This window comes from Salvelinus namaycush, chromosome 1, assembly GCF_016432855.1.
Source record: "Salvelinus namaycush isolate Seneca chromosome 1, SaNama_1.0, whole genome shotgun sequence".
Taxonomy (NCBI): Eukaryota; Metazoa; Chordata; class Actinopteri; order Salmoniformes; family Salmonidae; genus Salvelinus; species Salvelinus namaycush.
This window is the reverse complement of record NC_052307.1, coordinates 54,132,591-54,159,007: the sequence shown is the minus strand read 5'-3', so window position 1 is coordinate 54,159,007 and position 26,417 is coordinate 54,132,591. Positions and strand designations below refer to the sequence as shown.

Genomic DNA, 26,417 nt, shown 5'->3' with positions numbered 1-26,417 from the left:
ATGTATGTATGTATGTATGTATGTTAGTTATGTATGTATGTATGTATGTAGTGGTTACTGTATGGGGGATTGATCTATGTCCTTAGAACAGAGCCTCTGTCTATACAGTACAGCCTGGTCTGCTTTTGGTCTGACCTTGATGTACGGTCCACACACGAATCAAAGACTAGTTTGTTGTTTCCAACCCTTGCATAACCTGTCGCTGAGTGTTGCAACGTAACACCATGGCACAAATGAAGCACTCGTGTTTCAATATGCAGTATTGCTAGTCGGCGAAACACTACCTGGGTAGGCTACAGCATGGGATGCACTTTGCCCGAACTAGCTTCGAAGGAGTGAGGACATGTAGGAGGTAAAGACCGCAGAGATTAACAGTCAAGGATTGATTTAGTAAGAGTGAGCGAGTGTTTCCATGGCCAGAGGGAGAGTCGAATCTTGATTAGGAAACTCTGATCATCTCCTCTGCTCTCTGAGAGGGCGTAAGACTCATTCTCATCATAGCAACATAACGGTCACACAGTAGTGTCAGTGTGTCCCCATGGTCATGACACACCGAGAGACAACGCCAACGTCAAATCCCAGAATTCGCCCTACTCTGTCATGCACATCTAGCTCCGGTATGCTGTCCGCTGTTCTGTCGAATTGGTTTCCCTAATAGCGCGGAGATAGCGCAAACCTGGCTATTCTATGTTCGTCTTTTAACCCACAGGTGGCCAGAGCCAGTGAGACTTCGAGGCCTTGCACCCTCCGAGCAGAACAGGACGAGAACGTTACATGTCTCTCTCCCCGAGAGGTTATTTTTAAACCTAATTAGCTGCTCTGTTTCCCTCCTGCCTTCCCTGAAAGCCTTTCAAAGCGCAAAACGCAAGATGAAAAGATGAAGGATTTCCAGAGATGTTTGGGCTAATCTGAGCCAGGGCGCTGAGACCCGTGTGATGGAGTTTAGATGTGTGTGTTGTTCCGCTGAGACCTGGGTCCACAGACTGTTGGCTGGTGATTACAGAGGGAGATGTGACTCAGATCAATCAGTCACAATGGCACTTACCACAGCACCGTCCTCGCTAACTGAGTCACCGCTGAGTTCATCTTAGCGCTCATACTTAGTTCACACAATATTTTCTTTGATGCAAATGAAATAATGAGAAACAACAAGAAGGGAACAGCGTGATACCGTATCACTGTTTGTTTGCGAATGAACAGAGGAGTCCTTGATGATGTGTTGCTGGTGGATGCTAATCTAAGATGAGCCTTTGTGTAGAGATAGGGTTTGAGGGCTGAGAAGTCATGTCAGCCGGGCTGTCCTGACGGATTTCAGATCCGTGTCGGAAGTGAAGTCAGCAGTGACACAAGATGTGCCTGGCAGTGATGTCATTAAAACGAGACACATGACATGCCTCCCCGCTGCTGAGAGCACCTGCAGTACTCCCGACGTTATGGTACAATAGCTAATGAGCGATTACATACTATCCTAGTTAATTGAGGTAATCAAAAGCAAGACTCAATTTAAGAGCCCAGTTCAGTGCGTTGATATAACCAAATATGGACATATTCAGTCGTACTCGTCTTTGCTTGCAGCGTGCAAAGCAATGTTCTGACCACTAATGACCTTCGTCCTGATCAGAGTGCTGTAAAACATTTTCTTGTGCTCTACCTTTGCGAGACACCATTGCTGAGCGCAACAATGAGTAGGAATTCCATTTTAGTCCTCGTTTTGTGTTTCTCTCTCTCTCGCTCGGGCTGTGTTTGCTTTCCTGTTGTTTAAGTGTGTTTATCTCTGTGGCCCTGAGTAAACACATGCTGCCCGTCGGCTGTGATGGCGCAAAACGGAGAGCATTTGTCGGGGGTCTCCCGCCTCTTTAACTCAGTGGAATTTTAATGAGCTAGAGCTGGTGGGGGCTACCTGGATCAGACCTCTTAGCCATTCACCCCCCCCCAATTCTCCCTCTCCTCACAAGGATATATCTCTCCTTGACGTCGACAGACACTAAGGCCCATTTGATTTCTAACAAGGTGCTATGGTGTCAAAAACACGATTATTTATTTGTCCTTTCTGAAGCAACAGGAAGTGCAACATCAGTAGCTCATGTGTCTACTGTAATCGAACTGACCTGAGGTAATTAATTCATTTGGGACCATTTATGTGGACAGCTATAGGTTTGTGTTATGTGTCAGAACCTGGCTGCCTGGGTTAGGGCCTTCTACGGGTCACAAGTCAGGACCTTTAACAACCTTTCACCCTTTACAATACCCAACACATGGTTTGCCGCTTTGCTAGAGAGAGGCCCCGACGCTCAGAAGGAAGGATCATGGAAAGGAGAGAGAGGAGGAGAAGAGACCAAAAGACATTAAGAATGGAAGAAAATGTTATAAAGAGGCTATTTTAGTTCCGCTTCGGGCCTCTGATAAGGAGTCACTGATGATGTGTTATAGGACAGTGTCCATATGGTTTGTGGAAGCAGGCGAGTGAGAACAGTGGGAACACACTTCTTCCCTTTGTTAAACAGTACTGACATTTGTCGACGTGGATTTCCAAGTCATAAGGATGTGGAAATAGGGAATGAAGGAAAAGAGAAATTGAGAAGGATTTTTTTCAAGACTATAACTATAGCCCACATGATCTCCAGTTCAGTCTTCTTACAAAGCTGACATACTTAGTCTTAGCCTGGTGAGAAATAGCCAGAAAAGTCTAGCAATCATTGAGGCAAATAGTCCTGTGATGTGCTTTCATGGGATTCACAATAGATCAAATAATGATCTAATCCGATCCACGAATAGAGACGCGTTATCTCTATTGGGGGCATAGTCACGCGTGTCTTACTTGCTCTTGCTCGCTATTTGAGTTGCATGTTGTCTGGGCATTCTAAACATGCATCCATTTACACCATATACTGACTGGTTTCTGATCCACGCCCCTACCTTTTTTTAAGGTATCTGTGACCAACAGCATATCTGTATTCCCAGTCATGTGAAATCCAAAGATTAGATCCTAATGAATTCATTTCAAATGACTGATTTCCTTTATATGAACTGTAACTCAGTAAAATCTTTGAAATTATTGCGTGTTGCATTTATATTTTTGTTCAGTGTAATATCGTCCAAAAATAATATTGCGATATGTAACTATCGATTTCCCCCTCCCCCACGTCACTATTAGCTATGAGAATGGTTAGCTTTGATGGCCTGATGATGGGATGTTTTTTTATTATAAAACACTTGCCTTGTAGAAATTGTTACCTAATTTTCATTCATCCACCATCCACATTGGATAAGCAAAGATCTGTCTAATACTTTCCCTTAGCTATAACAAATTAACCGAGAATGCCACTGATTGCCTGACACCTCTAGCAGAGAAAATCAATCTCGAGGTGTGTTGACCCAGAATCTATAGGTAAACAGGCTTTAAGGGTCCATCAGTGCCTCAACATCCATTTCCCTGGTAACCGAAGAGACACTGGACCAGAGCCAGAGCCTGCTCACAGGGGAGCGACACCACAACACACAGAGAGTCTATATTACTCTGCCTGTTTCAGGGGGTTTTCTTGTCAGTTGGAACACCAGGGATAACCGTATATGGACAATGCATTCAAAGTATTCAAACCCCTTTTTCCCACATTTTTTTGTTTTTTCCCCCTCGTCAATCTACACACAATAACCCGTAATGTCTGATTGGTGGAGTGCTGCAGATATGGTTGTCCTTCTGCAAGGTTCTCCCATCTCCACAGAGGCACTCTGGAGGTCTGTCAGAGTGACCATCGGGTTCTTGGTCACCTCCCTAACCAAGGCCCCTCTCCCCCGATTGCTCAGTTTGGCTGGGCGGCCAGCTCTAGGAAGAGTCTTGGTGGTTCCAAACTTCTTCCATTTAAGAATGATGGAGGCCACTGTGTTCTTGGGGACCTTCAATGCTGCAGAAATGTGTTGGTACCCTTCCCCAGATCTGTGCCTTGACACAATTCTGTCGCGGAGCTCTTCGGACAATTCCTTCGACCTCACTACTTGGTTTTTTTCTCTGACGTGCGCTGTCTACTGTGGGACCTTTACATAGACAGGTGTGTGCCTATCCAAATCATGTGCAACCAATTGAATTTAACACAGTTGGACTCCAATCAAGTTGTTGAAACATCTCAAGGATGATCAATGGAAACAGGATGCACCTGAGCTCAATTTCGAGTCTCAAAGCAAAGAGTCTGAATACTTATGTAAATAAGAGATTTCTGTTTTTATTTGTAATAAATTTGCGAAAAAACTATAAAAACCCGTTTTCGCTTTGTCATTATGGGGTATTGTGTGTCGATTGATGAGGAATTTTTCTAATTTAATTTCTTTATTTTTTAAAGGCTGTAATGTAACAAAATGTGGAAAAATGGAACGGGTCTGAATACTTTCGGAATGCACTGTATTATTGAATCAATAATCATTGTGTTTTCATATGTCTGTATGGTCAAAATAGTGCATTCATCACTCTCCAAGAAAGAGGCATTGTAGGGCCTGGAGGCTGAGCGTCTGAGCCACCATTGACGTTGTGGCTGATTTTTGTTTTGATGGTTTTCAGTGGCCACAGGGAACGTGATCTGCCTGCGGTTGACCCAGAGATCAGTTCACGGAGTAGGTCACTTACTGCTCCCTTTGCTCTGTTGAGATTGGCACAAGGCTGTCAGGCTGGTGCCTACTGCTATTTTTTATTTTTTGCTAAAAGTTTTTATTTTTTTACCTTCAAATATCACACTGTGACGCATTTACAGCCCCATACAAATGCAGTTGAAGCAATTTATAAAACCATTTTAAAAGTTCAACCGTAATGTTTATTTCTGGGATTGTTCGAGACTCATGGCCCTTGATGGTGCCCAACAGTACAACATATGGTGGCCTATATACAGTGTGAGCTCTTGTTTTAATTAGCTACTGATTTAAATGGAGTGATCTGTGATCCCAATCAGGAGGCCAACCGTCCATAAGACTCCAGAGAGTTTGAGGGCGTTGAGGTCAACGAGGAGTCTCAACATTTTTAAAAGCAAGATCAGGATGATCTGAGTGTCTCTTTATTGACCAAAGGCCCCAAAACACTTGTGCTGTACTTGTACAACACTTGACTGTCTTGAACCAAAATACTTTCCGTACCAATCCTCATTGTGCATATGGGCCTAGTAAAATTGCACAACAACCACCACCAGCAACTAGTAGTAACTCTATACAAGAAAATTAGGTCACATACGCCCTGCCTGACAGAGGGTGGTGACGGGAGAGCATCACTGTGTCCCGAGATACAACTAGAAAGGGAAAGAGGAGCAGAAGCGGATTTTTTTAGCAGCCAAAGATGAGACCGGGAACGCTAGGAGCGGTGTCCTCCTAACATATGCGAAGGGTCTCAGCCCATCTGCCAGACTTACATCTGCTCTCTCTGAGGGACGGGGGCACAGACGTCTCTCTACTCAAGCCCGTCTTACCTTAGCCAAGCTGAGTCTCCATCTGCCTTCTTCCATACGTTTCAAAACAACCGACCCTGTTTAGAAGCCAGTATAGTGATAGTTTTACGACTTTGGGAGAAGCCCAAATAACCAGTATCTTAAGTTCAGCACTAGCTTCATATTTCAATTCTTTGACAGATATAAAGCCTTCTTGGCAATTATTATTGACTCCAGAAAGTATTTTCAAATCTCTGCTGTAGCTCCGCTAGCAACTTTTATAGTGCTAGTGTATGACAGTTAATGCCTTCAAAACTGCTGTATTGACTGTGTTCCCGGGATGTACATTAGGGATAAAGTAGGCTAAATGGAAACTAGAGAGGCACTCTCATACAGTTGAGGTACATCAGAAGCCATCACAACGTAGCCGACAGACAAATACAGATACTGGAACTGAAACATTAAAAGCACTCACACATACATATGGCCTGTGCTTAGCCAAGAGACCTCTTCTGGGAATGTATTTGTTTTAGATTAAACCTATGCATAGTGTATTGTGACCACCCACCACTAGCATTTAACCACAGTCTTATATTGGGATTGGAAAGTCCTCAGCAACCTCATTAGAGTACTACAACTGGCACCACGCCTTGAAACAAAGACCTTTGAACTGGCTACCCTGGTCAATCATTCATCTGACTGGATTCAGACCTGATGGACAGCATTTGTGAGGTTCTGCTGAGCTTTTAAAGGCCCAGTGCAGTCAAAACGATATTTTCCTGTGTTTTATATACATTTCCACACAATGAGGTTGGAATAATACTGTGAAATTGTGAAAATTAAGATAATGCCTTTTAGTGTACGAGCTGTTTGAAAAGGCCGCCTTAAATTTCAGCCTGTTTTGGTTTAATTGAGTTTTGGCCTCACTCGTCACAGCACCAGGCGATACATTTGTTAATAGACCATGGCAGGTAAGCCAGTAACTGAAAAGTCACTGGTTTGAATCCCAGAACCGACTAAGTGAAAAATGTGTCCATGTGCCCTTGAGCAAGGCGATTAACCCTAATTGCTCCTGTAAGTCGCTCTGGGCAGGGGCGTCTGCTAAATGACTCAAATGTCATTTTAAAAAAGAGTTCCAAACCTGTCTGCCATTAACAGCTCGTTCTTTTGTTTTGACCTCCCCACCCAGACCACTCTCAGACAGTCCTCGCAAAATTCTTGCTTGAGAAATTGCTCTTTCCTAAGACAATATTTTAGTTTCTTTTTGACATTTTTAATTGAAAGCAATCACAGTAGGGTACTTTACTTTTGACATTTTAGTCATTTAGCAGACACTCTTACTCTTTTTTATTTTTATTTATATGAGATACAATATCTCTACATTCTGTGGGTCTTCAATTTTTTCACCAAACAGGTAGTTTGGATCCTGTATGCTGATTGGCTGAAACAGCATTCCAGCCATGTGTAAATCAGTCTTAGTTCTGTGTAAGAGTAGCTTGACGCTGTCTTGATGTTTCACTAAACGGAAAGGTCCTATGTTATTGGATGAGCTCTCAGTGCTGTGTTTCCTTGGTTCTGCAATGGAACAGCCTGGACACAATATAGTGATGAGTCAGAGGCTGATGATATAAGCAGTAGAACATTTTACATGGTTTTCAAGAGCTCCTTCACCAATTGATTTGACCTTATTCAACCTGAACTAAACTGTTCTGACATTTTGTTTAAGGTCAACCTATCAGGGAAAAAATAAACCAGGAAGGAATAGCCTTCCTTGAGGGATTTGTAAGTGATTTATATAGGTCATGGGACTATACACCTGCGGGCATCTCATTTTACTGTTAACTCTGCCTGTCTTTCACTTGTACGTCCCTGAGAAGTACATTGGGATTTAAAATAATTCCCCTGTTGACACTAAGACAACAACTTGAGGGTTAAATCTGCGAGCTCTCAAATATTTCAAGGGGGAACAAGTTTCGGGATCGACCCTTTCGGCACCTTCTACAAGCCAGGAAATACAGTTATGATATATAGGGAGAATGTTTACACTTGCCCAGTGACTGATAGGCTGTCATTTTAACAGTGTCCACAACAGTGACTACCAGGGCATTAGCTTGACACAGTCTGCAGTGGGATATCATTTAAGTTGTTACTTAGTGATGGCTTGACTCATCTGCTGTTCGTTCGTAGCCTTGACATTACTGGAGAGCTCAGATTCAGATTGGTGTACAGTAAGTTAGCTAGTATCCATTCCTGGTACAGTGATTTAGCTGCAAACAGATTCCTAGGCTGGCTAAACCAGACTGAATGCTGTCCTCAACCATGTACAATGGTGAGAGTAGTGTTCAGTCGGGTTTGACCAGGCTAACAGAAACAACCGTGGCCTCATTTAATTTCTATCCTAATTATTTGTGCCCTCTCAGTGAAACCTCAAGGCCATCTGTTCTGCTAAAAACAGCCCAGGCTACAGCCATTCACACCAATCCTCTCTCCCGCCCAGCCCAGGGCCCAATCTATCTGGCTGCACTCTAAGGTGACTTCTCCCAGGGATACACAGGATATTAATGCTAGAAACCCTCCTGCCTCTCCATCTAACACATTGATGACACCACCGTTCCCCCTGGATCAGGTCTAATCCTGGTAATGCCAGCGTAAAGCCAGCACATACAGGGCGCATCAGCACCTTGGCTGAAACAATGACGAGGTGAGACACAGAAAGACTGGATGCAAAGTAGTCAGTGTCAGCTTTATAGAGGTTGTTCAGTAATAGTAAAATAAAAAGATAAAAAGTAAAAGATAGTGTTATTAAGCAATACTAAAAAAAAAAGTTCTGAATTTGTGTTTGATGTTCTCTTTGAGCTTCTTATCAATGTAAAAATAGTGTCATAACTTATTTTTAGGGAACACGTGTCAAATAATTAATATTTGATAATGGTCTAGTATTTAGTTTCTAAATGTATTCCAGGCTCTGAAAAGGAGACAATTTTATCACGCTTCTGTTATCTGAATAACATTTGAAAGAATCTATATTTTCAACTCAAAATGTCATCAGTTGTGGAAACTGAAATGGAAAAAGAATGTGGAAAAATAATCTATTTCTGCTTTTGAAATTAAGCTAAAAGAGCTAGTAACAATGTCATTCAGTTTCCTGTCTCGTAAAGCGGGCATGGTACATCTTTTGTATTGTCTCACCCCTGTTTGCCCGCCTGTCCTGTTGTAAATCTTCAAGATAAGGGATATGTGTTGCGTAACAGTTAAGAGGGTTAAAAATAGCCTATAAATGGCCCGAGCTTTAAAACCTAAACCAGCATGAAAGATAAAGGATGGACTGGAAATGTACTTAGTGTCTTGTTTTTATACTTAGTTGAAGGCCTCTTTTTTACCTGAATGGGCCTCTGTGACAATACATTATCAACATAAGTGTTCTTTCCTAAAAAATATAGCCTACTGTATTAGAGGTCGACCGATTAATTGGAAGGGCCGATTAATTAGTGCCGATTTCAAGTTTTCATAACAATCGGAAATCTGTATTTTTGGACACCGATTTGGCTAATTTTTTTAAACATTTTTTTTACACCTTTATTTAACTAGGCAAGTCAGTTAAGAACACATTCTTATTTTCAATGACGGCCTAGGAACGGTGGGTTAACTCCCTTGTTCAGGGGCAGAACGACAGATTTTTACCTTGTCAGCTCGGGGATTCAATCTTGCAACCTTAGTTAACTAGTCCAACGCTCTAACCACCTGCCTTACATTGCTACGTGAATGCAGTAAGAAGCTAGCTAGCATTAAACTTAACTTATAAAAAACAATCACTAGTTAACTACACATGGTTGATGATATTACTAGTTTATCTAGTGTGTCCTGCGTTGCATATAATCGATGCGGTGCGCATTCGCGAAAAAGGACTGTCGTTGCTCCAACGTGTACCTAACCATAAACATCAATGCATTTCTTAAAATCAATACACAGAAGTATATATTTTTAAACGTGCATATTTAGTTAATATTGCCTGCTAACATGAATTTATTTTAACTAGGGAAATGGTGTCACTTCTCTTGCAACAGAGTCAGGGTATATGCAGCAGTTTGGGCCGCCTGGCTTGTTGCGAACTGTGTGAAGACTATTTCTTCCTAACAAAGACAGCCAACTTCGCCAAACAGGGGATGATTTAACAAAAGCGCATTTGCGAAAAAAGCACAATCGTTGCACGACTGTACCTAACCATAAACATCAATGCCTTTCTTAAAATCAATACACAGAAGTATATATTTTTAAACCTGCATATTTAGCTAAAAGAAATCCAGGTTAGCAGGCGTTATTATATTATTAACCAGGTGAAATTGTGTCACTTCTCTTGCCTTCATTGCACGCAGAGTCAGGGTATATGCAACAGTTTGGGCCGCCTGGCTCATTGCGAACTAATTTGCCAGAATTTTACGTAATTATGACATAACATTGAAGGTTGTGCAATGTAACAGAAATATTTAGACTTAGGGATGCCACCCGTTAGATAAAATACGTAACAGTTCCGTATTTCACTGAAAGAATAAACGTTTTGTTTTCAAGATGATAGTTTCCGGATTCGACCATATTAATGACCTAAGGCTCGTATTTCTGTGTGTTATTATGTTATAATTAAGTCTATGATTTGATAGAGCAGTCTGACTGAGCGGTGGTAGGCAGCAGCAGGCTCATAAGCATTCATTCAAACAGCACTTTCGTGCGTTTGCCAGCAGCTATTGCGCTGTTTGACTTCAAGCCTATCAACTCCCGAGATTAGGCTGGTGTAACCGATGTGAAATGGCTAGCTAGTTAGCGGGGGGTGCGCTAATAGCGTTTCAAACGTCACTCGCTCTGAGACTTGAAGTAGTTGTTCACCTTTCTCTGCAAGGGCCACAGCTTTTGTGGAGCGATGGGTAACGCTGCTTCGAGGGTGGCTGTTGCCGATGTGTTCCTGGTTCGAGCCCAGGTAGGAGCGAGGAGAGGAACGGAATCTATACTGCTACACTGGCAATACTAAAGTGCCTATAAGAACATCCAATAGTCAAAGGTATATGAAATACAAATGGTATAGAGAGAAATAGTCCTATAATTCCTATAATAACTACAACCTAAAACTTCTTACCAGGGAATATTGAAGACTCATGTTAAAAGGAACCACCAGCTTTCATATGTTCTCATGTTCTGAGCAAGGAACTTAAACGTTAGCTTTCTTACATGGCAAATATTGCACTTTTACTTTCTATTCCAACACTTTGTTTTTGCATTATTTAAACCATATTGAACATGTTTCATTATTTATTTGAGGCTAAATGGATTTTATTGATGTATTATATTAAGTTAAAATAAGTGTTCATTCAGTATTGTTGTAATTGTCATTATTACAAATACATTTTAAAAAATTGTCAGATTAATTGGTATCGGCTTTTTTTGGTCCTCCAATAATCAGTATCGGCGTTGAAAAATCATAATCGATTGACCTATATGCTATTACGCAGGATTTTCAAATTGGATGGCCAGAGTTGGTGATTACAGGGATACTGGCAAAAGATGAGTTTATTGTTCTAGTACTGAAGTAACACTACTGTAACAGTATAGGAGTCCTGCTGTTGTTTACAATCCCTTTCACAGTATTGATCAGTAGCTCAACCCTCAGGCATCTGCGGATGACTGGAGGTGGGTGAGAGGTGAAGGGGATGGGAGGGAGGAAGGGAGGCATCTGCTGTTCCAGTACCTCAGCGCTCCTTTAGCAGTAAGCAGGGGGCTCTTGGAGCATACTGACCTGAGAACTGCAGGACACCTCACTGTGGGAGTGTGTGTTTTAATGAGCATGTCATGTCATTGTCACAAGGTGTGTGTGTGTGTGTGTTGCATTTCCTTCAAAAGGGTCTGAGTCGGTATCCTTTCATTATGCATTCACAACACAATATTTCAAAGTTGCTCGGGGGGAAGGGGGGGGGGATTGATGTTTTATGCTCAAATATCCACCTCTCATCACTAATACTGTACCTGTCTTAAAGGGGAATAGCAGCAAATTTTGACAATTTGTCTATGTTCCTAAACCCCTCGTTGTTGGACTGTCTGTCAAAGTACGCGCCTCTCTCACTCAGGGAGAGCGAGGTAGACCTAGAGCGAGAGCTACGTCACAGGGTTATACAGCCTCACACTCACTGCAGCTCTAGACAGAACTTTGTGGAATAACGCATATCTACGACAAATATAAACGTTCTGTCACAGCGAAGATACTAAATTCGGGAACTCCGATCGATTGTGAGATGGCATATACGTTTGTATGCGATAAATTTGGGTCACATTCAGTACATTGAGGTCTCTGCCAAGCAAGGAGGAAACAGCAGCCATCTCATGCAAAAACAGACACACTGGCAGCTTTCAAAATAGCCTATATTATATTTAGCATTTCACAACACGCCTTTTACTATATAGTCAGAAGCGTCATCAGGCCTCGGTAGTAGCCTCTTTAATTTCTCTCTTTCAATGCTCTTGAAACCAAGCAGAAAATGCTATGCTCTAAAGATGGCAACGCAGCCAAACAAATACATTAGAAGATAATTGTCGATCGGATCAGAAACACTGTCCTCACAACCTTAATCTACTAAATGATGTTGCTGGTGTATTTTGTTAGAATTTGGGGATTTATTGCGTGAGTCCATCCAGGCTCAAGTCCTGTGCGCGAAACACACACACCGAGTGCTGAAGCAAAGTTTCACCCACATTTTAGATAAGAATATCAGCCTACCTTTGTCACGTCAACCATCCATCCAACTCAAATAATTCCATGTGTCTGCCTTTTGTCTTTATAAACTTTCACACAGCCTATTCCATGATCTGGGGTAATCCAATGAGCGATACTGCAGCTGTTGATTGCAGTGGTCATCATTCATCACGTATGCTAAATATAATCACTACACAACTTTCAAGGAGTAGTGTATTTGATGCAAGAGTATTTCATGCATACATGCTATAAGAATACTTTTCCACTTGATAAAATGTGCCAACATTATCACTGTCACGGCCGTTAAAAGAAGAGGACTAAGGTGCAGCGTGGTGAGCGTACATACTTTTAATAGTAGATGTCGCCAACAAAACAATAAACAATACCAAAACAAACCGTGAAGCTTAAGGCAATGTGCCATCAAACAAAGTTAACTTCCCACAAAGACAGGCGGAAAAAAGGGCTACCTAAAGTATGGTTCTCAATCAGAGACAACGATAGACAGCTGCCTCTGATTGAGAACCACACCCGGCCAAACACAAAGAAATAGAAAACATAGAAATAAAGAAACTAGAATGCCCACCCTAGTCACACCCTGGCCTAACCAAAATAGAGAATAAAAGCCTCTCTATGGCCAGGGCGTGACAATCACATTTTCTTGCTCGCTCGAGGAATGCAATTTGGCACCGGCTTGCAAACAAAATCCTCTGCATCATTTTGTAAATGATTTGTCATTATTCTACCAATTTAAAAAAATATTATAAATGTAGGCTAATAATACATGTAATAATAGCATATTTGATCTAGCCCAATGAAAACTTGGACAGTGAGCATAAATCGCATTTCGATAGCCTAGGTACTAATGAAGGCATCTATCTATTATATCTGCAACAGAAATTAATTTACATGGATATTTTCGCTGTCAACAAGCTACTGTTGGAAAGTTACAATCTAATGAAACATTGTTTATAAAAATTAGCCTTATAGCCCATATGTGTCATCCTAGGAAGTGGATGTTAATGTTGCACTCTCACTAGTCTTTCCTTCTCATTTTAGTAGATGTATTTTGGTGTGTTGATCACACCATGCAATGAGGGATGTAGCCTACAGTCAGAGAGAGAAGATGGACAATGTTCATTGGCAGGTGAAATTAGTTCCAATGGGGTTGCAAGGTAAAAGGGGGAGGGCCGGGATTAGGTTGGCTCCGTTCCTCCTTGCTTAGCAGAGGTCTCAGAAAAGGAAAAGGATGAACCCAGCGACCCAAATTCATCACATAAAATATTTATGTCATATCTCACAATCAAATTTAGTATTTTCGCTGCGACAGAACGTTTATATGTGTCGTAGATTTGCGTTATTCCACCAAGTTCTATCTAGCGCTGTAGTGAGCGGCGGGGGCTGTATCACCCTGTGATGTAGCTCCTGCTCTAGGTCTACCTCGCTCTCCCTGAGTGAGAGAGGCGCGTACTTTGACAGACAGTTCAACAACTAAGGGATTTAGGCACATGGACACATTTGAGAAACTTGCCGTTATTCCCCTTTTTAAAAGTACACTATATACCATGAAAGCATACTGCTCACACAGTGAGTGCAGTAGGCTTGGCCATTAGCCAATACATCAACATGTCCTTTAAACCAGGGTTGAAGTCTCCTCCAACAGATTAGACCGATAAAGCTGTTTGGCTAGAGAGAGCCCTGTTGTGCTACTCTACAGATTATACTGTATTACTTGCACAATCTTGAATCTATGATAAACCAATTGATCTAGGGGTCAACAAATTACAAGCCATGTTAAGCATACAATGAATACATTTTCTGTGTTTCTTTGCTCAACAGTGATAATTGTTATCGTCATCAATTGTCCTGTCTGTGAACAGGCTCTGAGCAAGAACAGCAATAAGTCTGTCAACCCCTGGCACTATTGTTCGGAGTGGGCCAATAAGGAAACAATGGGAGCTCTGTGATAATTGATGTGGACTGTACGGATAACAGATATCTCATTGATATCCAGCTACAGTTTCACACAATACTGTATAACTGTTAGCCAAGTACTGCCTTCAGAAGCTTCAGTACTACAGCCAGTGATCATAAGAACATGCAGAGGAAGTACCTACCTACATGATGATGATATTAGAACACAAGTCCTCAGACAATCACCTGACTCTCCACCTTTACACGGCACGCTGTTCTTCTCAGCAAGCTGTAGCTGGCAGAGAGGACGGTACCTTCTCTGCGGGGGGACACATCTCATTCACACCTCTGTTCAGCCCACCAGGTGCCTGTCCCTGTCACAACTACTCCCTGTCACTGCCCCAGACTGTGCTCCAATTCCTGTTATTTATTATGACTGTTTGCTTGTAATTGCTTGTAATACACTTATAAAATGAATGTTCTCTACTAGAAGCCAGGATTCACACTGCAGCCTTAACGGAGCATGTAGTGTCTATTTCAGAGGAGCATAGACCTAGACAGCTGTTCTCAATGTCGCACAGCCTTGTAGCCCTGACTCTAGTTGGGGCCTCACAGTAGAATTTGGAACGTGAACTCTTCTGACAATGCATTCCATTGTTCAACAGAACCGTCTCCCAACCACACACAGAGGCTCTGCTAATCACATTAGCGCACGTTAGCTCAACCGTCCCGGGTAGGGACACCTATCCCATGTTAAGGGCAGAGAGAGGATTCACTGGGGGAATAAACTGTGTGCTTCCAAAGAGTTTGGGGGTAAACGGAAACCCCTATCCTTCCTGATGTGTGTTCGCAGAGCTGATCCCATCCCAGTCGTCACCTTCCGGCGTGTTCTGGCTTATTTGGCAACATCTCGTAGCATTGGGACCAGGGCTGGCTGCGTGTCCCACTGAATGACAGTGTTGAGGTGCCAGGGCGGATGGGTCTGCAGACAGCGAGGGGCCTGAAGGGAGAAAGAGGGACCCATCTGAGGACTGACAGAAATAGAGCCAGTTTTATCTTTAGTTCGCTCATTGATGTGACAGATGTGACAAAGCATGCCCATAGCCATTATATGTGTCACTCTAGCCATGCAGCAGCCGTATCAACTGTAACCCAACATTGTGGTTTCGCCTAGAAAATGTGTCAGTTGAGCTGCTAACAAGTTGCTTTTATGGGCAAGTTACTGGTTTATTACGATGAAATAGTGAGCTATGAAATAAGAGGATGAATAAAATTGCTAATGATAACAAAACCATCAATGTTTCATAAAATATTCAGACATGTCAATACTGCTGTTGGCTTTGTCTAACCTACTACTGTTCAGTGTTTCACTGTGTTCCTCATCAGTAATGCAGTATGAAGTCCATCCTCTACCAGTTTCAGGGGCTGTTGACAGGAACAGGGTCACCCAGCATGGGTTCCTGTCCTCGCACGACAGGATATTCTTTGGTACCAACGCAAAGGTAAAAATGTGTCATCGTGAGCCTGTCCCGTTTTTACAGCTTTCCCGAACAATGACCCAGAGCACAGCCTCGAGTCTTACACTTCTTGTTGTTTTTGTTAAAGAGGGCCCTTAATCATATTGCTATGTTCATAGAGATGAATTAAAAACCCAACAGAAAATGGCGGAGTATTTGCGCCCATTGTCAGTAATGATATGGGTCTGTGGTTAGAGCCACTCTGAGCACTAATTCCATTGAGTTAGGCCATTCCCCACCCTCGTTAGGAACATATACACTAGTTGCAGTTCCCTGTAATTCTTTTACTTCCTGTTCTGCTACTAATTAACTGGTTAGTTGATGCAAATCCAACTCGTGATGTCAGAGGATTGCTTTAGGAAAAGATGCCCCCTGTATTGTATCTAGCGTAGGAGATATTTCCCACTCCATACCCAACCATCATGGGGTGAGATGTAGAGTGAGAAAGCAGAACAGCCAGTGTTGATGAGGAAGTTAAAAACATGGCAATATCTAGTAGTGTTATTACCAAAGCATGTGTGTGTGTAACCTTCACTTGACTCAGGATCTTTTGGTAGTGAGCCAGTTAATTTCCTGTCTGCGTAGTATGATACAACATGCCAACACTACCAGACAGATAGAGAGCCTAGCGATAGCAGAGTGAGGATAAAATTAGCTCAAATAAACCCGCGGTGACTCTGTAAGTGAGTCTATTTTGGAACTAAATCAATTACCACTTAAAAGTTATTGATTCATTATGGCTTGTCATCGCTCTGGGAATCATGGAGTTACATTTCAAGGAAATGTCTTTCAAATGTTTTGTCAGATTTCTGAGTTTTGAATTTTTTTATTTACTGTCTTGTTCTGTTAGCGCTAATACAATACTGTACCCTGAAGGAAGAATGGAACCCTATTGGATAGAAATAACTGGTTAGAAAACCAGACAGTCCCCAACTCTTCAATCATGTCTCGTCTCTTTCTATCTGCCCAGAGCAATATTAGTCAGGGCAGTCCCGTGTCTGATCTTTAAATAGACAGATCATATGGTGGGTGGCCTCACAATGAATCAAAATGTAATGCTCATTACTACAGTTTCTGAACATACAGTTGAAGTCGGAAGTTTACATACACCTTAGCCAAATACATTTAAACTCAGTTTTTCACAATTCCTGACATTTAATCCTAGTAAAAATTCCCTGTCTTAGGTCAGTTAGGATCACCACTTTATTTTAAGAATGTGAAATGTTAGAATAATAGAAGAGAGAATGATTTATTTCAGCTTTTATTTCTTTCATTATATTCCCAGTGGGTCAGAAGTTTACATGCATTCAATTAGTATTTAAGTAGCATAGCCTTTAAATTGTTTAACTTGTGTCAAACGTTTCGGGTAGACTTCCACAAGCTTCCCACAATAAGTAGGGTGAATTTTGGCCCATTCCTCCTGACAGAGCTGGTGTAACTGAGTCAGGTTTGTAGGCCTCCTTGCTCGCACACGTTTTTTTCTGTTCTGCCCAGAAATGTCCTATAGGATTGAGGTCAGGGCTTTGTGATGGCCACTCCAATACCTTGACTTTGTTGTCCTTAAGTGATTTTGCCACAACTTTGGAAGCATGCTTGGGGTCATTGTCCATTTGGAAGACCCATTTGCGACCAAGCTTTAACTCTTGAGATGTTGCTTCAATATATCCACATCATTTTCCATCCTCATGAAGCCATCTATTTTGTGAAGTGCACCAGTCCCTCCTGCAGCAAAGCACCCCCACAACATGATGCTGCCACCCCGTGCTTCATGGTTGGGATGGTGTTCTTCGGCTTGCAAGCCTCCCCCTTTTCCCTCCAAACATAACGATGGTCATTATGGCCAAACAGTTCTATTTTTGTTTCATCAGACCAGAGGACATTTCTCCAAAAAGTACGATCTTTGTCCCCATGTGCAGTTGCAAACCGTAGTCTTGCTTTTTTATGGCGGTTTTGGAGCAGTTTCATCCTTCCTGAGCGGCCTTTCGGGTTATGTCGATATAGGACTCGTTTTACTGTGGATATAGAGACTTTTGTACCTGTTTTCTCCAGCATCTTCACAAGGTGCTGCTGTTCTGGGATTGATTTGCACTTTTCGCACCAAAGTACGTTCATCTCTAGGAGACAGAACGTGTCTCCTTCCTGAGCGGTATGATGGCTGCGTGGTCCCATGGTGTTTATACTACTATTGTTTGTACAGATGAACGTGGTACTTTCAAGCATTTGGAAATTGAACCAGACTTGAACAGGACTTGTGGAGGTCTCCAATTTTTTTTCTGAGGTCTTGGCTGATTTCTTTTGATTTTCCCATGATGTCAAGCAAAGAGGCACTGAGTTTGGATTTAGGCCTTGAAATACATCCACAGGTACACCTCCAATTGACTCGAATTATGTCAATTAGCCTATCAGAAGCTTCTAAAGCCATGACATAATTTTCTGTAATTTTCCAAGCTGTTTAAAGGCACAGTCAGCTTAGTGTATGTAAACTTCTGACCCACTGGAATTGTGATACAGTGAATTATAAGTGAAATAATCTGTCTAAACAATTGTTGGAAAAATACCTTGTGTCATGCACAAAGTAGGTGTCCTAACCGACTTGCCAAAACTATAGTTTGTTAACAAGAAATTTGTGGAGTGGTTGAAGAACGAGTTTTAATGACTCCAACCTAAGTGTATGTAAACTTCCGACTTCAACTGTACATGATAAACAAGCATTGTAATTACATAATGAGACACACAATCAGATGAATCCTTTTAGTAAGCTAAAGAGATTGGTTTTATATAACTAATACAATCAAATTAGGGTTTTCATTGTTAGAGACCTCACAATGTTTATTTATTTACCTCTACAATTGAGACTAACACTTGGGCCTGTGAGAGCTCAGTGCCAAAGTCAGGATAGAAAGGAGACTTGCAAAGGACTCTAAATGGGCCGGGTGGGGAGAAATATCATGTTGCCTGTTTAGGAGGTCAGAGTGCTTCGTGGAGCAGGAAAGACCCACAGAGTCTGGAGCAGAGGCCTCTACAACACGACTTCATGCCATCTCCCTGGGGCCATCCAGCTCTTAGGGGCCCCTGTATCAGCAGATGACCTCTCCTTACACCGCTTATGGCCCCATTGCTCTTGTGCTTCTGTATGAGACACCTGTTTTTTTCTTGTACAGACCCAGCATCCTCTATCTCAGAGCTCTCCAACCCTGTTCCTGGTAACCTGATTCAGTTTATCAACCAGCTAATTATTCGATTCTGGTGCACTAGATTAGGGTTGGAGTGAAAACCTACAGGACGGTAGCTCTACAGGAACAAGGTTGCAGAAACCTGCTCTAGCTATCCTCTCCATCTTCTATCATAGTCCATACAAATATAAATCCGTAAGTGCTTCATTTTACCACTAGGTGTCATATTTGCCTCATGCTTATCTTTACCTAAGCTTTAGAATATGTCATGTTTTGTCTTAGGCCTACTGACCCAGGAAATATACAGGGTTGTGAAAAAGTATTTGCCACCTTTCTAATTTTCTCTACTTTTGCATATTTTTGATACCGAATGTTATCAGATTTTCAACCAAAACCTAATATTAGATAAAGGATACCTGAGGGAACAAATAGCACAAGAATTACATACTTGTTTTTTTTTATTTCATAAACCAAATTATGCTAAACCCAATGCCCCTGTGTGGAAAAAGGAATTTGCGCCCTTACACTCAATAACTGCTTGTGCCACTGTGAGGACAGGCACTGGAAGACGAGAAGCAAGTACAGGGAGTGAATATTTAATAAATGACAGACAGGAAACAAAACACGGACAGCGTCTGGACAGGGGGAAAGAAACAACATTAATTCTGACACGCGGAAACAAACTGAGGAACAGACAGAAATAGAGGGGGAAATCAACAAAGTGAAGGAGTCCAGGTGAGTGCAATGAAGCGCTGGTGCGCGGAATGATAGTGACAGGTGTGCGTATTGATGGGCAGCCTGGCGCCCTCAAGCGCCAGAGAGGGGGAGCGGGTGCAGGTGTGACAGCCACCTTTAGCTGCAATGACTCCAACCAAACACTTCCTGTGGTCGTTGATCAGTCTCTCACGTCACTGTGGAGGAATTTTGGCCCACTCTTCCATGCAGAACTGCTTTAACTCGGCGACATTTGTGGGTTTTCAAGCATGAACTGCTCGTTTCAGGTCTAACATCTCAATTGGGATTAGGTCTGGACTTTGACTAGGCCACCTTAGCCTATGTCACAACAGAAATACGAGGTGAGTCTTGGTGGGTATTAGACTGTAGACACATCCCAGCTTGACTGTCTCTGTGACTTTTGAATATCATCATCACATGCTTACTTGACCCACAGATCTCACACACACACAACCGTTGGGGTTGTTGTTTGCTTCCTCACAACGTAAGTAGATCATAATTGCTAATAGAGAAACGTGTCGCTGGTTTCTGAGAATAATTTCAATACTTTACCCACATATGGCCTGAGTGGTATCGTTAGTTGCGCTAATCGTACAGCGAAACATTGTTGTTAATGTGTTATAAAGGCCTGCAGGGGTCTTAGTGAGTTGAGGGGAAACACAGTCCTCTATCTCATCTCAGACAGGAAGTATGGTAGCTACAGTTGTCCCAACACAACACCAAGACTGTATAAAGGACTTATAGCAGGCAGAGCAGTCATAACTTTGAATGCTGGATATTTCTGCAGACTTACTGACTTTGCTGTGTAGTTAACAATAGATACTTCCTCCTATAGAGCATAATGAAGTCGACCATAATAGTTTCTGTTGGGTGCTTCCCCTGCCATGAGGAACATTGGTGTCTTCTTTTCCCCATAGCTTACAATGCTGTTAACACCTGGGAAAGTTTTTGCATATCTATCATGTGACGTATTGATAACGAAGCTACCTAATGTCATGTTGGAGTGCAACACAACTTCAAGGATAACAACTTCAAGCATAACAAGTAGGATAACATCCGCATATTAACATCTCCTGAAGGACTGTGCTATTGACTAAATAGTTGTTTTAGTTTTTCGCATTTTAATGATGCTGCAGATAGTGCCGTTGTCTTTGAGTCCAAGAGGATATTTCTGCTATTCCTACTGTGTTGTGAGGCTAGTGTTAAGGAAATGCCCAATCAATTATTACTCTAGTCTAGGTGCTGTCTGGCAGCTCATGCAGTATATATCCTCTTTGTTTTCCCATAGCTGTCTCTCTATGCCCCCCCCCCCCCCCCCCCCCACACACACACACACCTCTCAGTGTGATATGAGTTTAATCCCTTGCAGAGTGCTTGTGGAAATCTGTCTGGTAGTAGGAAATGTTACAAGCCTCTGTTACTCATCAAAGCCCTGGGCCAGGACACTTTCGCAGCTGGTGCGTATAATCACTGTCCCTTGTAGCAGTGGGAGACAGGTTAGATCTTCAATCCAATCAGAGCTCACTCTGAAAGGGCAGGCCTGACATCACCCTTTTCTCTCTCTATCTCTCTCTCTGAGGCTGGAGGGACTGTAGCAAAGAGCTAGAGACCGGGTTTAGGCTAACAGTGGCTGAGGACGGCTCAGTGTATGAGGGGCTAGAGGGGTGATGGTCGGGGAGGGGGCTGGAGTAAAGACACAAGAGAGTCATTAGGTTAGGAGAACTATGCAGCAGGTTAGGAGAATTAAAATTGCAGGTTAGGAGAATTGGGTTAAGGTTAGGAAAGGGTTAGGGATAGCTCAAATTCTTTCCTAACCTTCTACAAAAAGTCACTTCTGTCCGTAGCTGTACTCCCATCTAGTCACAACTGTGGAGAGGGGCGTTTGTTAATGTGAGGTAACGGACACTCAGAACCTCCACTCTGTTGCTACAGGTAATGGATCAAGGTAGCACGGTCAGGTCATGACGCCGCCCCGGTCTCAGTCACAGTGCCGGACAACTGTCCCCTGGGTGCATCGCTGGGGGACAAACGGACCCGTCCAAAACGGTTACTTCCACACTCCCTCTCATGACCATGCTGCCCCAAGGGCCTTGGCAGGGAGGATGGCTCTTGTAGTGAACACTTGTCTGTGAGCTTTTACTCATGGAGCCTACATTGAAAAGGCAGAACTAAGCCATGCTTAGAAGTTTAAAATTGATGGACCACATAGAACAGCTTCTACATGTAAATGTGCAAAAGAGCATATAAAAATGTATGACTTGGTATGCACTATGCATGGTTGATTGATTGATTTTTATTTGCCAGTTAAAAAAAAAAAAAACATTATACACAGTACAATGGTTCTTTTTATAATTATTGTGATATCTGCCGATAGTATATCGCCGATAGTATACCCCCTCTACCCAGGCCTCGGTGGTATCTACTTGTTTGTGTGGTGAGTCATGCCTACCTACGCCAGCCTCCATCCCACTCAATACAGACCGGGTCACCAAGTCTGCTCCTCTGTGTTCAAGGCCGCCTGTGCTGCTGTGAGTGACTCACTGCCTCTCTCCACTCCTTCCATTAAGAAGGTTATGGCCTAAAAACATATATTAGACCCTGGATACGCATTTCGGCAAATTGCAAACTGCAGGTGGAGAGGGGCCTGGTTTCCTGTTTCCATGACAACATATTTAAGTGAGATCACAGCATCGATCAGACACAGTGGGTTTCTGACAGACTCAGGTCTCCAGTTACAGAAGAATTGGAAGGTAAGAGCATTTGGAAGAGGATGTTGTTCTGGAACTTTGTAAAGATTGACGATCCTAGAGTTATAGTGCCTTCAGAAATTATTCATACCCCTTGACTTTTCCACATTCTGTTCTGTTACGGCCTGAATTCAGAATGGATTAAATAGATATTTTTTCTTCTTCACCCATCTACACCCCATAATGACAAAGTGAAAGCATGTTTTTAGACATTTTTGCAAATGTATTGGAAAGGAAATCAATAAATAGCTAATTTACATACGTTTTCACACCTTTGAGACAATACTTTGTAGAAGCACCTTTTGACAGCGATTACAGCTGTGAGTCTTTCTGGGTAAGTCTCTTAAGAGCTTTCCACACCTGGATTGTGTAACATTTGCTCATTCTTTTTTTTTAAACATTCTTCAAGCACTGTTAAATTGGTTGTTGATCATTTCTAGACAACCGTTTTCAGGTATTGCCATACATTTTCAAGTCGATTGAAGTCAAAACTGTAACTCAGCCACTCCGGAACATTCACTGCCTTCTTGGTAAGCAACTCCAGTGTAGATTTGGCCTTGTGTTTTAGGTTATTGTCCTGCTGAAAGGTGAAGGCAGACTGAAGCAAGTTTTCCTCTAGGATTTTGCCTAGATTAGCTCCATTCCTATTCTTTTGTATCCTGAAAAACTCCCCAGTTCTTAACGATTACAAGCATACCCAAGACATTTCAGTTTTCATTTTTAATTAAATTGTAAAAAACAATAAAAATAAATTACAACAGAATTCCACTTTGACAATATGGGGTAATATGTGTAGGCCAGTGAACAAAAATCTCAATTTAATCCATTTTAAATTGAATCTGTAACACAACAAAAAGTCAAGTGCTGTGAATACTTTCTGAAGGCACTGTATAGAATCTTCTCTAAAAGTTGAATATCTCCCCTTTTCTAGAAACCTCTTTGTTGAGTAACTCTTTGAAGGAGATTGTGGGCATCACCTTGGGAGTCATAGGATGCGTCATCTCCATAGTAGCCTCTGCTTTGCCCATGTGTAGAGTGACTGCCTTCATCCCTCTGGCCATCTGGGAGGGCCTGTGGGTGAGCTGATTGCTCATGGGACAGTAAGTTCTACGACTCCCTCCTTCCCCAGGACCTGCAGGCCGGCCTTAGCCATGACCATCATCGCCATCATCTTGGGGGTTCTGGGGGTGATGGTCTTCATCATCGGAGCCAAGTGCACCAAAGAGGAACCATCGAAGGCCAAGTTGATAATAAACACTGGAAAATTCTTCATCCTGGCTGGTATACTCATCATCCGTGTCTCCTGGACAGCTAGCTACACCACCCGGATGAGAAGTGTTCTCGATGAAAACTGGCTCGCTCTACTTCAGCTGGGGGGGGGGTAGCGTCCCTGCTCCTGATCGGAGGAGCTATACTGTCCAGCTTGTGCCCCGTAGTGAGATTGGCATCATTCTGGTGGATAGTCTCCCTAGTGTCCTGTGCCGTCGATTTAGTTTTTTCTTCTGGACCCTCCCAGTGGGGTCATATGGGCCCTGATGATGATCACCTCCATCTCAACCGTCCTTTGATCTCTGGGATTGATTGGGGCCATCTTTGGTCCAGTGCACCAACTGCGTCAAGAGTAACTGGTCCAGGGCCAAGGTGATGTTCATCATTGGGATATTCTTCATCATGGCTGGTATCCTCCAGCTTACCACTGTCTTCGTGGTTGCCCATTACTTGATACCAAATATTCCTAAATACCAGCTGGATTTTTTGGGGTCTTTTGGCTGAATTCAGTCAGTGCACCGTCTCCATACTCTGCAGGTGCATCTTCAAGAGGAACTACTAACGGCTCTGTCCAGAGACTGTACTTTCTTGTAGTGAAAACCATAGAGATTCTATAATTGTGATTCTATAATGTAATTCTATGATGAAAACAACCTCTATCCTATCTGTTCATGATCTGAAATGACCAGATAAGTGTGTACTGTAAGCAACATTAGTGTTCAGATTTTTTTTTAAATAATAGCACCTTTCTTGCACCAACACTCGCACTTGTCTTTCTAGCAGTGACTTTGCTCTTAATTCAGGAAAAATGTAATAAGTAGCTATGATATGTGGTCTCACCTTGCTACCTTAAAGGACAATTCTGCCACTTTTAAACCTTGTATTCATTATCTCCAGCACCATACCAGTGTCTACATATGTGAAAACGGCGGGTTTCTATGATCTGTGTGGTTAAAAAGATATGAAGAAAAGTCCTAAAAGATGATTCTCTGTGACATGACGGGTTAGGATTAAATGTTAGTTTTTTTTAAACGGGGGTTTTCAAAACCTGCAACAAGTTTCTAGCCAGAGAGAGGGTATTTTCTTGCTCCCCACGACACCATGTCATCGGGTAGAACTTTTTAAATGTATCGATTTTTTTCTACAAAATGAAGAAATGCGAAGGTTTTCACATGTGTAGACAATGGTATTGTGCTGAAGTAATAAAAATGAGGTTGAAAAGTGGTGGAGTTTCCCTTTAAAGATGAATGCACTAACTTTAAGTCGCTCTGGATAAGTGTTTGCTAAAATGCTGTTTATTTCCCTGTTCTCACTTTAAATAAAAGTCCCCATCCTGAATATTGCACCGCTACCATTTTGCCTTGCTTCCTCACCGAAACCACCACTACAAGAGTACCCCATCACAAAACATCCTTCTTTGATATTTGTGTTTCTTCCTATGTGAGAACACAAGACACCTGGATATCTCTATTTCATTTTGTTATATCTTATGACTTATATTAGTGACAGTATCGTCCTAGCTTCTCCTTATTTAGCACAGTGCACACCCCACCACAGCATTGCAGGTGTCAGCTTCAACAAGCCTCTCACCAAAGGTTACAGGAAGAGAGCTTGCAATAGGACACGAAACGATCACTTTTGACTTCCAGTAAATGAACCCAATACAGCATAGTAATGTGTTACTCCATTCGCCCACAGTGCAGCCGAGCCGTGTTTGATATGGAGAAGGTGTCTCAGTTCAGCTGTCTGTGGCCTTGTGCTCTTAACAGTGTCAGGGCTGCCAGGGCTGCAGTCTGAGTGTGCGTGTGGTCAGCCCACACAGCGCATCACGCGGTCTTACTCATCAGCCATAACAGCTCTGGTCGCACAGAGCAGGCGTATGAGTGCTGAGTGTCAGTTTACCGGCACTGAGACATGAGTTGGTTAGTAATATTTGTGGTTAGTCATCCCTGCATAGCACAGATGTGCAATATCGGTAATTTGACACTAATCGCTCAACTTCAGAACGTAGCGTTCTCCTAAGCCAATACACAGCCACACAAACAGTGAAATTCCATATCCCCCTTTTTATCTCTCCCTCTCTGTCCTTGCCTATGGTTAGATCTCTCTCTTTTTCCCCCTCAGCTCTAGTGGTGTGGCCATAGAAGCAGAACTGTGGACAATGCCTCTGTAAGGGGTGCCAGCCCATGCCCTCTGCCGAACCAGAGGGGAGTCAGGGGAGGCAGTGCAGGAGAGCAACGTGGAGGCCAGGATGGCAGGAGTGTGTGTGTGTGTGTGTGAGATCTTGCTCTCTGTGGCCGATGTGAGCAAAACGTTTAAACAGGTTAATGATCTGACGAAATAACAGGACGCGTTCTCAAAGCATGCGCAGACCGGCTGGCAAGTGTCTAAACAGCTACCCAAACCGTAGACTGTTCACTCTGCTACCATCCGGATAATGGTACCGGAGCATCGGCTCTCAGACTAAGAGGCTCCTTGACAGCTTCTGCCCCCAAACCATAAGACTGCTATATAGCCAGACTAATTAGTCATTTAATGCTACCCTAACTATCTTACACCGAACCTACGCACATTTACTAGACAATATACAGTGGGGCAAAAAAGTATTTAGTCAGCCACCAATTGTGCAAGTTCTACAAGAAGAGTCCTGTAATTTTCATCATAGGTACACTTCAACTATGACAGACAAAATGAGAAAAAAATCCAGAAAATCACATTGTAGGATTTTTTATGAATTTATTTGCAAATTATGGTGGAAAATAAGTATTTGGTCACCTACAAACAAGCAAGATTTCTGGCTCTCACAGACCTGTAACTTCTTCTTTAAGAGGCTCCTCTGTCCTCCACTCGTTACCTGTATTAATGGCACCTGTTTGAACTTGTTATCAGTATAAAAGACACCTGTCCACAACCTCAAACAGTCACACTCCAAA

General features: G+C 42.5%; 1 protein-coding gene and 1 long non-coding RNA gene across 3 annotated transcripts in view; both read left to right on the top strand.

The window, feature by feature from the left end:
- Positions 1-26,417, top strand: part of LOC120045774 (diacylglycerol kinase zeta-like) — a 119,721-nt gene that overhangs the window by 22,236 nt on the left and 71,068 nt on the right. The window lies entirely within an intron of this gene.
- On the top strand, positions 19,704-24,827 carry LOC120045816. The gene is made up of 2 exons (XR_005476760.1): positions 19,704-22,218; positions 23,147-24,827. It is a non-coding gene; the product is annotated as an uncharacterized LOC120045816 (long non-coding RNA).